The sequence below is a fragment of the Chrysemys picta genome, chromosome 7 (genome assembly GCF_011386835.1).
Source record: "Chrysemys picta bellii isolate R12L10 chromosome 7, ASM1138683v2, whole genome shotgun sequence".
NCBI lineage: Eukaryota > Metazoa > Chordata > Testudines > Emydidae > Chrysemys > Chrysemys picta.
In genome coordinates, this window is record NC_088797.1 from 64,807,549 (window position 1) to 64,820,225 (window position 12,677).

The window sequence follows — 12,677 nt, forward strand, 5'->3', positions numbered from 1 at the left end:
GAGAAGCAGGGCAGTGTGTTCAGAGGCGGAGCGGAGGTGAGCTGGGGTGGGGGGAGCCACGGGGTGGTGCTGAGGAAGGAGGGGTTGTTTCCGCGGGGCCGGGCGGCGCTGGGGGGGGGGTGTTTCCGCGGGGCCGGGGGGTTTCGGCCCTCAGCTGTTTTCTTTGGAGTAATATGGCCCTCGCCGCTTTACGAGTTGTGCAGGCCTGCCTTAGAATATATGGGATTACACTGACAAAGATTATTGGATCTTTGGGCCTGGTCTACACTTGAAAGCTTTACCAGTATAACTATTTTGCCTAGAGAACAGGAGTACTTGTGGCACCTTAGAGTGTTTAAATTATTTATTCATTTTGTTATCTGATACATTTATACTGGTAAAAGCTCTAGTATGGATGCAGTTATACTGGTTTAAAGGTGCCTTATACTACTCATTCCCCTTCTTATATGGAAATAAAATATATAAGCAGTGTGTGTACAGCTTTAGGTTTAGTTATAGCAGTATACAACTTTCTATTGTAGACAAGGCCTAGAAATCCAATAATCTTTTTGTCATTCTAGTCTGTGTGTGTGATTAGTTTCCCAAATGGTAACTGTTTTTCACTCTCTTTGCTGCTAAAGCCTGGTTGTTTGGAGCAGGGTAGATTTGATTTAAACCAAATTGGTTTAAATCACTAGCCAGGAAGACTCGATTTAATCATGGATTTCTACATAAAAGTGCATTCTTGTTGGTTGTTATAACCTTAATATGTATTCTTCACAACTCAGAGATAGATGTAGGTTTCATTTTTAGAAGGTACACACTATACATTTTTAAAGTGATTTATTTTGAAAACTTTTCAGATTAGTTTTACAGCTATGTCAGAAAATGAATGAGTGTTTGGTTATTTCATATATCAAAGGTAATTGAAGCAGATATTTATGAAGTCATTGGGAGGTGAACTATCTCCAATTCAACAGGTTAATCGTTATTTGGAGGATTTTCTTGCCATACTGTATTAGGATGAAAACATCACAGACATTTAAATTGTTTTATTTAACTAAAACAACGAGGTTATGTATTCTGGATTTTTTTCTTCAACAGCAAACATAATATTTTAACAAAACAAGCATATGAATTTTTGAATTAGTTAAACATTCAAGTTTTTTAAAATCAGGTTTGTTTTTGTTAAAATTGTTTTAAAAATAGTTAAATGAAATATTTAAAAAACAAAAAACAAAAATTAAATCGACTATGTCAGCCAGGTCAACATGAGAAACCTAAAATATTGGTTTCTGCAGCTAACTCAGTCATTTTCCTGTTTGTTCATAATCCGGAAAAGGAAAACAAGCTTTCCTGCTTTTTTTCAGGTCCCAAACAATTTCTCAATTTGGAATGAATTAGTCCAAAGGAAGAAAATATTCTTCCTGCACCGGCAGAAGAAGCTACTGCTGTTAAAAGTGAGATTATCACTTCAACAGTCTCTGAATCCAAGTGCTTAAGTGACCTCCACCAGTTCAGTGGTGTGACTTTCTTTAAAACGTCATCAGCAAACATATATTTCTTGAATGGTTCACCCTTAGCGCTGAAGTTTATTATAGTTGGCATTATGCTGGATGATTGCTGGATGTTCATGTCATAGCCAACTCCTCTTCTTCAGCAGTTAAGGTTTGACCCTGGTACCAAGTATTGATAATATTTGCAAGAAAAATGAGCTGGAGATAGTGCTTGTACCATTCATTTTTTTAATGCTTATAATTTAACTCTGTCATTGCATATTTCTCTTTTTAAGATTTCACTCAGTTCCTTCCAAATTTCAACAGCATCAGCAATAAAACAGCTATTTCCCTGTATTTTGTTCAAGGCTACAGAAATAGGCTTCAGGGTACTCAACATGCATTCAACATTTCTCTTAAGCCCAATGTTGAGAACTTCGGCTGTGACTGTGCCATCTATTTTTTCACGATTTCGTTCACAAACTATCATCAGATTAGGCCAATTCTTGATATAGTGCTTAAAACAGTCCATTACTGAGTTCCATCGCGCGTCTTGTGAGAGAGTTAGCTTGGTTCCTCCCACTTTTTTCAGAGCAGCTGCTGCAAAGTGGTTGTTACGGAAGTATTTTTTTGCAATTTCAACAACATTAGCCTTTGTTTTTGGAACACTGAAGTCTTTGGCTAAGAAGTGCATCAAATGAGCACCTCAACTGTATGTTATTAGCTTAGGACTCTCTTATAAATATTTTCTGTTCATCTTGGATACATTTGCAGCATTGTCTGTGACCAAGCTGCGTACTAGACATTTGAATTTTTTTTCACAGTTTGTTATAGCTTTTACTGCTGCTACTTGTAAGTATTCTGCTGTGTGTGCATTTCCTGGTGTATCAACTGTTTCTGTAAGGAAGACATTCCCTTCTTCTGTTGTCACACAAGCACATACAACAGGATCATTGTGGACATTGCTCTACTCATCAAGACTCAGGTTAACAATTTCACCCTCTAGACCTTTTGCACACTGCTCAATTTCTCTTTCATACACTTTATCCAGCAATTTGCCTGTGACATCTGCTCTGTTGGATGGACTGTATTTTGGTCTTAATGACTGAGCCATGTTAATGAAGTGTGGGTTCTCAATCATACGGAATGGAGAGTTTGTTGCATAAACAAACCGGGCAATTTACTTCTTTTTGTAATCTGCTGGTTCTTGTCACAGACTTATCTATGGTTGTTTCTGGATGATGGAGTTTTCCCCCCCCCCTTTTTGCTACAGGTGGCTATGTGACATACATAATGTGACTGAAACATTATCATTGGCAGGTAACTCTGAAACTATAGAAAATGATGGTGATCTTGAAGGGGGATAGTCTTCAGAATCCTGTATGTTAAGAATGGATTCTCCTAAACAAAATAAGTCAATGCAGCTATTTAATTATTATTACCATACTGCTCATTTAGTATTACTCATTGCATTCACTGACACTCAGTACTACTTGAAACGTAAAATTGTAAAAGGAAGATCTGCCTATTTCAGCTATTTATTTTTGATCACAACTGCATCTAAAATGATAGTATCATAGAGTAACAACTATATTTTTTGCTCAAACATGAGAATTCAAGAATAGTCCAGAAGGAAGACACTTCATTCTTAAGGACTGCCTATGAAATAAAAAAAGTTTACCAACCTGAAGATCCTGCATGTTCAGACATGTTCCCTTCATCATCTTCAACGCAGCTTCCTCCTGAGAAGGAACACTTCTCATGATGTTGTTTCATTTGGGCGACCAGGCCTTGCATTTCTTTGCTGCACTATTTATATTTTGCACGCATGCCTGTCTTCCAACAGGTAGAGGAACTTCATTTAAATATTCCCAAACTGGGTCTCTTTTATAGCTTGCTGCCATTATAGAGAGAATGGTATGGTAGATCTCAAGTAGGGTGACCAGATCACAACACTAAAATATCGGGACACATTGGAGTGCCGTCAGCCCTGCCCACAGTCCACCCCTGCTCCTCCCAGGCTCTGCCCCCACTGTGCCCCAGGTCCTGGTATTTTATAGACTGAGCACTGAGTCCCATTGTGTAGGTAGAAAGATTAACCTAAGTAATCTATATAGAAGACTGTGGAACCCATAAAATTGGGTCCCTAATCCATGAACTTTTGGAACTCATTTACAAAACTTTTCTTAAACATTACATGAATATATTGTCTCATACTATAGAATTAGAATTTATAATCCATATTCCATGATGAGATAGCTTTGAGTTATAATGTATCTTAATTAAAACGATCTTTAGATAGGTTTTTTCCCCTCAAAAAGCATTTTATCAAAAAAATCCTATTTTAAATAAAAAAAAAAATGTGATTTTTTTAATTTTTTTTTAAAAAATAAATCATAGATTTGTGTCCACCCTGCTTTGGAGGGAGTGAGCTTTCCCACCAATGGCTACTAGCAATGCTGTTGCCATGTTGTCTTCTCTCCTGATGCAGATCTGAACATGCTCAAGGTATTGTCAAAAGTTACACTAAGCAGAGTAATAGCCAGATGCACCCTGGTACTGTGACTGTACTCTAAAGGCTTATCTATAAAGTACAGGCTGTCCAGTGGCGTAGTCAGGTGGAGGGAACAGGGGCAGTGATCAGAAAAAAAGGTGCCACCCGCTGCGGCGCTTGTACTCACCCAGGTCTTCGGCGGCACCTCAGCGGCAGGACCTTCACTTGCTCTGCGGGGCTTCGGCGGCATTTAGGCGGCGGGTCCTTCAGTGCCGCCAAAGACACCCGGAGCTAGTGAAGGTCCCGCCGCCGCGTCAGTAAAAGCGCCGCTGGGTGAGTAAAAGCGCCACAGCAGGTGGCACCTTTTTTGTGAGTGACTTAAAAAGGTGCCACCCCCTGCGGCGCTTTTACTCATCCGGCGGCGCTTTTACTGACGGGGTGGTGCTCCGGGTCTTCGGCGGCGGGACCTTCACTAGCTCCGGGTGTCTTCAGCGGCACTGAAGGACCTGCCGCCGAAGGTCCCATTGCTGAAGCCCACGCCACAGTGGGTGGTGCGTTTTTTTGTGATTGAGTTAAAAAGGCACTACTTTTGGGTAATGTGCTCAGGGGAAGCGGCTGTTCCTCCTCCTCCTCCTCCTCCCCCCTAGCTACGCCACTGAGGCTGTCTGCTTTGCTGTTTGGAAAATCCCTCAAAAAATCATAGAATATCAGGGTTGGAAGGGACCTCAGGAGATCATCTAGTTCAACCCCCTGCGCAGAGCAGGACCAATCCACAGACAGATTTTTGCCCCAGATCCCTAATGGCCCCTTCAAGGATTGAATTCACAACCCTGGGTTTGGACGGCCAATGCTCAAACCACTGAGCTATCCCTCCATAAGCTGTCATGATGGAGAGATCCTTACCTATTGGCCTCACAAAACCAGGCTTTAATTTCACTCTGTAGACAGTATGGTCTTACTGCAGTAGGAACTGCTAGGTACCCTGCACTTTTGAAAATCAGACAGCTTATTTAGGGGTCAAAATCAGGATTTGGCAGCCTGACTACGTTCCAATTTTTGAAAATGTGTGTTTAAATAATAAAAAGTGTATGTTAATCATATATATTACATTACTATCAATGATTTGGAATCCAATCTTTTTAAATTTCCTTTTTTAAAGCATTTCAGTTTCATCCTTATGTATATCAGTTTTTATATATATATATATATATATATATAATCTTAAAACTTTGCCAAAAACTGGTAGACTGCTGTAAACAGAACATTACTTTTGTTCTTTGCTACTTGTGGACTTGAGTATGTGGCATCAGTTGTTAAAATTACTTAGTCTAATTTTGCATGGAGACATTTCGCTTGTTTTAAAAATTAAGTGTGATGATATAGCGTCTCTTTAGTCAGAGTAATTATAAAATGGAATTATTTTTTCCCGTGGAACTGTACTCAGAACTATTTAATAGGCACTATTATTTATGTATATAAAGTAGCATGGATTAATGGAACAGGCAGCTTGCTCCATTTGGTAACTGGCTGGTTCCTATTGAAATACCAACAATTTAAGCATCTCCACATGGCTTAGGACTACTTGACTTATTCACCTTCATTACCTCTCTGCCATGGATTTCAGCACCTGATAAACTAAGACTGCTATTCACATAAGTCATAATTCCTTCAGAAGACTTGTATGAACTGCACTGGTATTTATCATAAATATTGGTGGATTTTCAATGGCATCATGTCTCATCTGTACTGGTTTGTAAAGCAAGGAGTCCATGAGTGACTTCAGTGTCTTAACTGTTAAATAATAATGCTCTTGAGAGTAGAGTTCAGTTTCTGTTGGATCAGAAGTTAAATGGCCTCACACTTGTTCCATCGGACATGTGTGCAGTTTTTTCCCTTTTTCACCAGGGAGACCAGGAATCTGTTTTCATAGCTTTCAGGATGTGTGTTCATTATCTGTATTGTTGCATAATGTACAAGGCACTTATGTAAATACAGCATAGTGCACCTAAATGACTCTCTTGTTAAATGGCATAGTACTTACTTGGGATATTTACCAGAGACAAATCAGCAACTCTCAACAACAGATAAATGGAATGCTTGATGTTTCCTGCAAGCCTCTTCACACTAGTTAACATGGTGAATTGGTATTAGATAGTGTAAATTTGCTAATGTGCAGCCGTGTAAGTGAGCTGAATGCCCTTTTAATACAGATGAAATATGATTTGTACTCTGCTTATTCTTAAACTAATTAAATGAAAGCACAATATGTCTATGATGAAGAAATAATCTGTTTCCATGAATGTGAATTCCACAATGTTTGACTTTCAATAAAACAATATTATACAGGTCTGTGTATAGGTAGTGGATGTATTGAGGAATGAACGTTGTTTGATTAGAATTTCTGCATTGCATTTGACATTGTCTTGTTTCAGACTTCAAATCAATTCTCCTTGGCCTCCCTTTTCCAGCCCTTTTAAGTCTCAAAGGCAAACAGGCCAGTTGTTGGTTTTCTGTTTGAGGATGAGGGTATTTATTTCTTGTGTGATTTGCTTTGGTGTGTGGAAATTAAACAATTTACTGCTGAAGCACAATGACTGGAGTTCTTCTTCTGATTAAGATGACATTTCAAGTGTCTGTCTGGTCCCATGAAGCCCATACTGCTCTGTTTATTCCAAGGCAATTCAAATCAGTATTGTAGTAATAGCAACCTTGCCCCAAAAGAGTATGTTAAATAAAACATATATGTAATCAATTTAATATGCAGTTAAACATCTTCCTAAAACAATTAATTACTTTGTGCTACACTGCAAACATATTATCAACATTTATGTAGGATGACTTTGATAATAAGTTATGAATAGAAAATATGCAGTTATGTGAACATCTGGGCAAGCACAGCATTATAGTAATGAAGTAATTTAATACTAAAGAAATAAGTTGCTTCAGTCTCCTTAGAGGATATGCTTTCCCAAAGGCTTTGAAAACAATCATGCTTACTAGGCCCCTAGGCTCTGAAGTGTATATCTGTCTGATCACTGGTATGATCGCATCTGTGTCCCCGATATCTTGCTTTATCTTCGTATTTATAATTTGTATTGCAAGAGCAGTTAGAGACCCTGTTGTGCAAGGCACTGTACACATGGATAACAAAAGGACAGGGCCCTGCCCCAGAGAGTTCCATACAATCAAAGTATAAGAGGAGAGACAACAGCAGGATTCAACTAACAGGGGTGTACAAGGAAACAGGAAGACTATTAAGAACTTCATAAGCAGTATCACAGCACACCAGCTGCCTGCCCCTTGTCAAATGTTTTGTAGGCATCATGGCAGAGGCACGTTGTAAGGTGAGATTTGAAGAAGGATAATATAGTGTCTCTTTGGATTTTAAAGGTGCCCTTCCCAAGGATAAGTGGTGGCATGTTAGTACAACAGAAGCGATAGTTGATGGTGTTTAAGGGATGATTGATAAGGCAGTGTTAAGCCTAAAAGTGAAGACAAGAATGTGACCCTAAGAACCCCCTCTTCAATAACTAACTCATGACAGGTCTGACAAACTCATCCCACCTGGCGGACACTGCTTTCGTAGTATGTATTCATAAAGAATAGCATGTGGGGTTTTCAATAAAAAACAGAGGCACACCAGTCATGAATATTGTTGTGAATGTTTGTACAAATATGGTGTTAGATGAGTGTGCATGCATACACCCTGAAAATATGTTCCTAAAAAGTCTGAATCAAGGCAGGGTTGACAAACCTATTTCTGCCACATAAAGGATGTATGCCTCAGTTGACATGTAAATTAAGCATCATAAACCAACACAGCATACAAAGTCAACTTTGCATACAAAGTCAGCATGAAGTCAGCACACCAGGGAATAATCACAGGGAGGAGAGGGGGTCATCCCGACTCGGGGGACAAACAGTGGATTTGGGGGATAAAAGGTGAAGGCAATTGACACCTCTTTATCCTGCACCTGAGAAAGCAACAGGGCAGTAGGATTGCATTCATGAAAAGGGGATCCCATCTTGCCTCGGTTGGAAGCACTGTAAAGGACATTTAGGTGAGATAAGACAGCTTTTAGACATATGATTAGCCCGTTAAAGTTAAGTTTGGTCTCTAGAAAGCATGTATTATCCTTGCTCACTATCTCTTAAGTCTTAACATAATAAACTTATGATTGTTATAATTATAAATGTATCTCAGTGCTCAGTTGAATCCGTATAGGAGCTGATCCTCAGTTGAATCAAACAGGCTGGTGTGTACACTGACTCTTTGGGGATAACAAACCTGGTATTTTTGTGAGTCGCTGGATTTTGAGGACCTTGCACAAGAAGCAGCAGTAAGATTTAGATGCAGTCTAGTTGTGTGGATCTCGAGAGAAGCTGGAGTCAAAGATGAGGCCCAGAGTACAGATCTGAGTTACAGGGAGGATAATGGAGGTGTCCAGGGTGACTGAGGCTAGTGCGAGAACTTGGGAAGGAAAAGATCAATAATTTAATTTTGGTGGCATTGAACTTACTTTGGCAGCTGCACCTCAACAAAGATGCTAGAAAGAGGCTACAATATTAATTTAGACAGAAGGAGACAGATCCAGTTTAGAGAGGTAGATCTGCGAGTCCTTAGTGTAAAGCTGAAGTTGTCTTTGCCATAAGATCCCCTAGAGATAGGGGGACTTGAGCATGAAGCCCCACTGAAAGCTGGAGGGAACTGAGGGGGATCCTCCAAACAAAACACTGAAGGAGTGTTCTCTGCTTTCTTCCTTGGCAGCTGGTCCCTGAATGGATTTTGAGCTCTTTTTTGGCTGTTACTAGGTTTTCTTCAAGTTTGCCTACATCCCTGGCCTCCACCCATCTGTCATTACATTTAATTAGCCTTTCTTTTAAATAGAAAATCCTCTCCCACTCCCTTGTGATTATCTGTAGCATTCCACTGGATTTGTTTATTCTTTTACAATAATGATACCTAGCTCTTTATGTAGCACTTTGCATCATAAATCTCAAAGGGCTTTACAAAGAGGTCAATATTTATTAGAAACAGAAGCACAGAAAGGTGAAATGACTTGCCCAAGTTCATGCAGCAGGCTAATGGCAAACTCTGTACTGTACCTTAAAGGTTTCAGGGTGTTGTTATCTGGCTGCAGGTAATGTAGTAGACAGTAAAAAGAACAGGAGTACTTGTGGCACCTTAGAGACTAACAAATTTATTAGAGCATAAGCTTTCGTGGACTACAGCCTACTTCTTCGGATGCATATAGAGTGGAATAAATATTGAGGAGATATATATATTCACACATACAGAGAGCATAAACAGGTGGGAGTTGTCTTACCAACTCTGAGAGGCCAATTAAGTAAGAGGAAAAAAAAAACTTTTGAAGTGATAATCAAGATAGCCCAGTACAGACAGTTTGATAAGAAGTGTGAGAATACTTACAAGGGGAGATAGATTCAATGTTTGTAATGGCTCAGCCATTCCCAGTCCTTATTCAATCCTGAGTTGATTGTGTCTAGTTTGCATATCAGTTCCAGCTCAGCAGTCTCTCGTTGGAGTCTGGTTTTGAAGTTTTTCTGTTGTAATATAGCCACCCGCAGGTCTGTCATTGAATGACCAGACAGGTTAAAGTGTTCTCCCACTGGTTTTTGAGTATTTTGATTCCTGATGTCAGATTTGTGTCCATTAATTCTTTTGCGTAGAGACTGTCCGGTTTGGCCAATGTACATGGCAGAGGGGCATTGCTGGCACATGATGGCATATATCACATTGGTAGATGTGCAGGTGAACGAGCCCCTGATGGTATGGCTGATGTGATTAGGTCCTATGATGATGTCACTTGAATAGATATGTGGACAGAGTTGGCATCGGGCTTTGTTACAAGGATAGGTTCCTGGGTCAGTGGTTTTGTTCAGTGATGTGTGGTTGCTGGTGAGTATTTGCTTTAGGTTGGGGGGTTGTCTGTAAGCGAGGACAGGTCTGTCTCCCAAGATCTGTGAGAGTAAAGGATCATCTTTCAGGATAGGTTGTAGATCTCTGATGATGCGCTGGAGAGGTTTTAGTTGAGGGCTGAAGGTGACAGCTAGTGGTGTTCAGTTATTTTCTTTGTTGGGCCTGTCTTGTAGGAGGTGACTTCTGGGTACTCGTCTGGCTCTGTCAATCTGTTTTTTCACTTCAGCAGGTGGGTATTGTAGTTTTAAGAATGCTTGATAGAGATCTTGTAGGTGCTTGTCTCTATCCGAGGGATTGGAGCAAATGCGGTTATATCTTAGAGCTTAGCTGTAGACAATGGATCGTGTGGTGTGTCCTGGATGGAAGCTGGAGGCATGTAGGTAAGTGTAGCGGTCAGTAGGTTTCCGGTATAGGGTGGTATTTATGTGACCATCGCTTATTAGCACAGTAGTGTCCAGGAAATGGACCGCTTGTGTGGATTGATCTAGGCTGAGGTTGATGGTGGGATGGAAATTATTGAAATCATGGTGAAATTCCTCAAGGGCTTCTTTTCCATGGGTCCAGATGATGAAGATGTCATCAATGTAGCGCAAGTAGAGTAGGGGCGTTAGGGGACGAGAGCTAAGGAAGCGTTGTTCTAAGTCAGCCATAAAAATGTTAGCATATTGTGGGGCCATGCGGGTACCCATAGCAGTGTCGCTGACTTGAAGGTATATATTGTCCCCAAATGTGAAATAGTTGTGGGTGAGGACAAAGTCACAAAGTTCAGCCACCAGGTTAGCTGTGACATTATCGGGGATACTGTTCCTGATAGCTTGTAGTCCATCTTTGTGTGGAATATTGGTGTAGAGGGCTTCTACGTCCATAGTGGCCAGGATGGTGTTTTCTGGAAGATCACCGATGGATTGTAGTTTCCTCAGGAAGTCAGTGGTGTCTCGAAGATAGCTGGGAGTGCTGGTAGCGTAGGGTCTGAGGAGAGAGTCCACATAACCAGACAAGCCTGATGTTAGGGTGCCAATGCCTGAGATGATGGGGCGTCCAGGATTTCCAGGTTTATGGATCTTGGGTAGCAAATAGAATACCCCTGGTCGGGGTTCTAGGCATGTGTCTGTACAGATTTGTTCCTGTGCTTTGTCAGGGAGTTTTTTTAGCAGATGGTGTAGTTTCTTTAGGTAATCCTCAGTGGGATTAGAGGATAATGGCCTGTAGAATGTGGTGTTAGAGAGCTGTCTAGCAGCCTCTAACACTACGAAAGCTTATGCTCTAATAAATTTGTTAGTCTCTAAGGTGCCACAAGTACTCCTGTTTTTTTTGTGGATACAGACTAACACGGCTGCTACTCTGAAACCTGTAGTAGACAGTAGTTTCTATTAGAGGTCTAGGTGATATAAAGAGCCACAAGAATGATTAAAGGATTAGAAAACCTGCTTTATAGTGATAGACTCAAAGGACACAATCTATTTAGCTTAACAAAGAGAAAATTAAAGGGTGAGTTGATTGCAGTCTATAAATACCTACATAGGGAACAAATATTTAATAATGGGCTCTTCATTCTAGCAGAGAAAGGTATAACGTGATCCAATGGCTGGAAGTTAAAGCTAGACAAATTCAGACCGGAAATAAGCTGTGAAAATTTAACCAGGAAAGTGATTAACCATTGGAACAATTTACCAGGGGCTGTGATGGATTCTCCATTACTCACCATTTTTAAAATCAAAATCAGAAGTTTTTCTGGAAGATCTGCTCTAGGCATTATTTTGGGACGTTCTGTGGCCTATATTACACAGGAGGTCAGACTAGATCATGATGATGGACCTTCTCACACTGGAATCTATGAAAAGTATTAAACTATAGCTTCCTCAGACTGTAAACTTATAAGCTACATTGCTGTCTTCTTTTTTTCTTTTCTTGCATGTTTCTTCAGAAGGTGTATTTCAAATAACTTCAAACAAAAATTTAGCATAACCAAATGCTTCTGATGGAGGAACTATTTCTATAACTGATTCTGATCATAGGTTGCTTGAAGGTTAGACTGCAGATTGGAAGTGATTACTCCTGTGATGCAATTAAAATTGTAACACATTCAGAAATATTTTAGGCAGGTCCTTTTTGCTAGGCAAAATCTAATGCTATTCTGATCCTTTATAAGATATAAAGTTGTGGTAGCATGTGTAGTGAACCTTGACAAACCTAGTCAGGAGTTTGAGGGACACCTTTTTCCATCTTCCTAGTTCCATAAGCCAGTGACTAGCAGATGAAAAAGTGAAAGCAGAAACAGAGCTTTGATGTGGAATCCTTTCTGCAATGGACCAGGATACCTAAACTACCCAATAGAAGGGCATTGGCCACTAATGACTGAGAGTTACAGCGAAGTTCCAGCTTGTATCAGGCAATTATAATATACTTGGGTGCCTCATGTGGTGACAGAGATCTGACGGCATCTTGGATATAAATTAGATTTGTACTGAGATATTCTGATCAAGTGCTGATGGGGAAAACTTGCTTTTCTGGTTTGACAGCAAGTGATTGGTAGCAGTTCAGAACTACAAGGTGATCAAACTGGAAAGGAATATTATTTAGCACATATCTGACCACTTCAGCTGCTATGATCTGACTGCTCAGCAAAAATTCCCAGTGACGTGGGAGTTGTCAGGTTCTTCTCTCCGAGCCATGAGGTCGGTGTGGGAAGAGAGGAGGAAAAGCCTCAACCTTTCCAACAACATAAAAGTTTGAGGTGCTATATTCCACAACGCTTTCAGTGATTTTT

General features: G+C 40.2%; 1 protein-coding gene and 1 long non-coding RNA gene across 25 annotated transcripts in view; both read left to right on the plus strand.

Moving 5' to 3' along the window:
* The window catches only part of KAT6B (lysine acetyltransferase 6B), a 195,429-nt gene that overhangs the window by 83,971 nt on the left and 98,781 nt on the right, over positions 1-12,677 (plus strand). The window lies entirely within an intron of this gene.
* On the plus strand, positions 162-2,540 carry LOC135972706 (uncharacterized). Its single transcript, XR_010589190.1, has 2 exons — positions 162-775; positions 1,053-2,540. It is a non-coding gene; the product is annotated as an uncharacterized LOC135972706 (long non-coding RNA).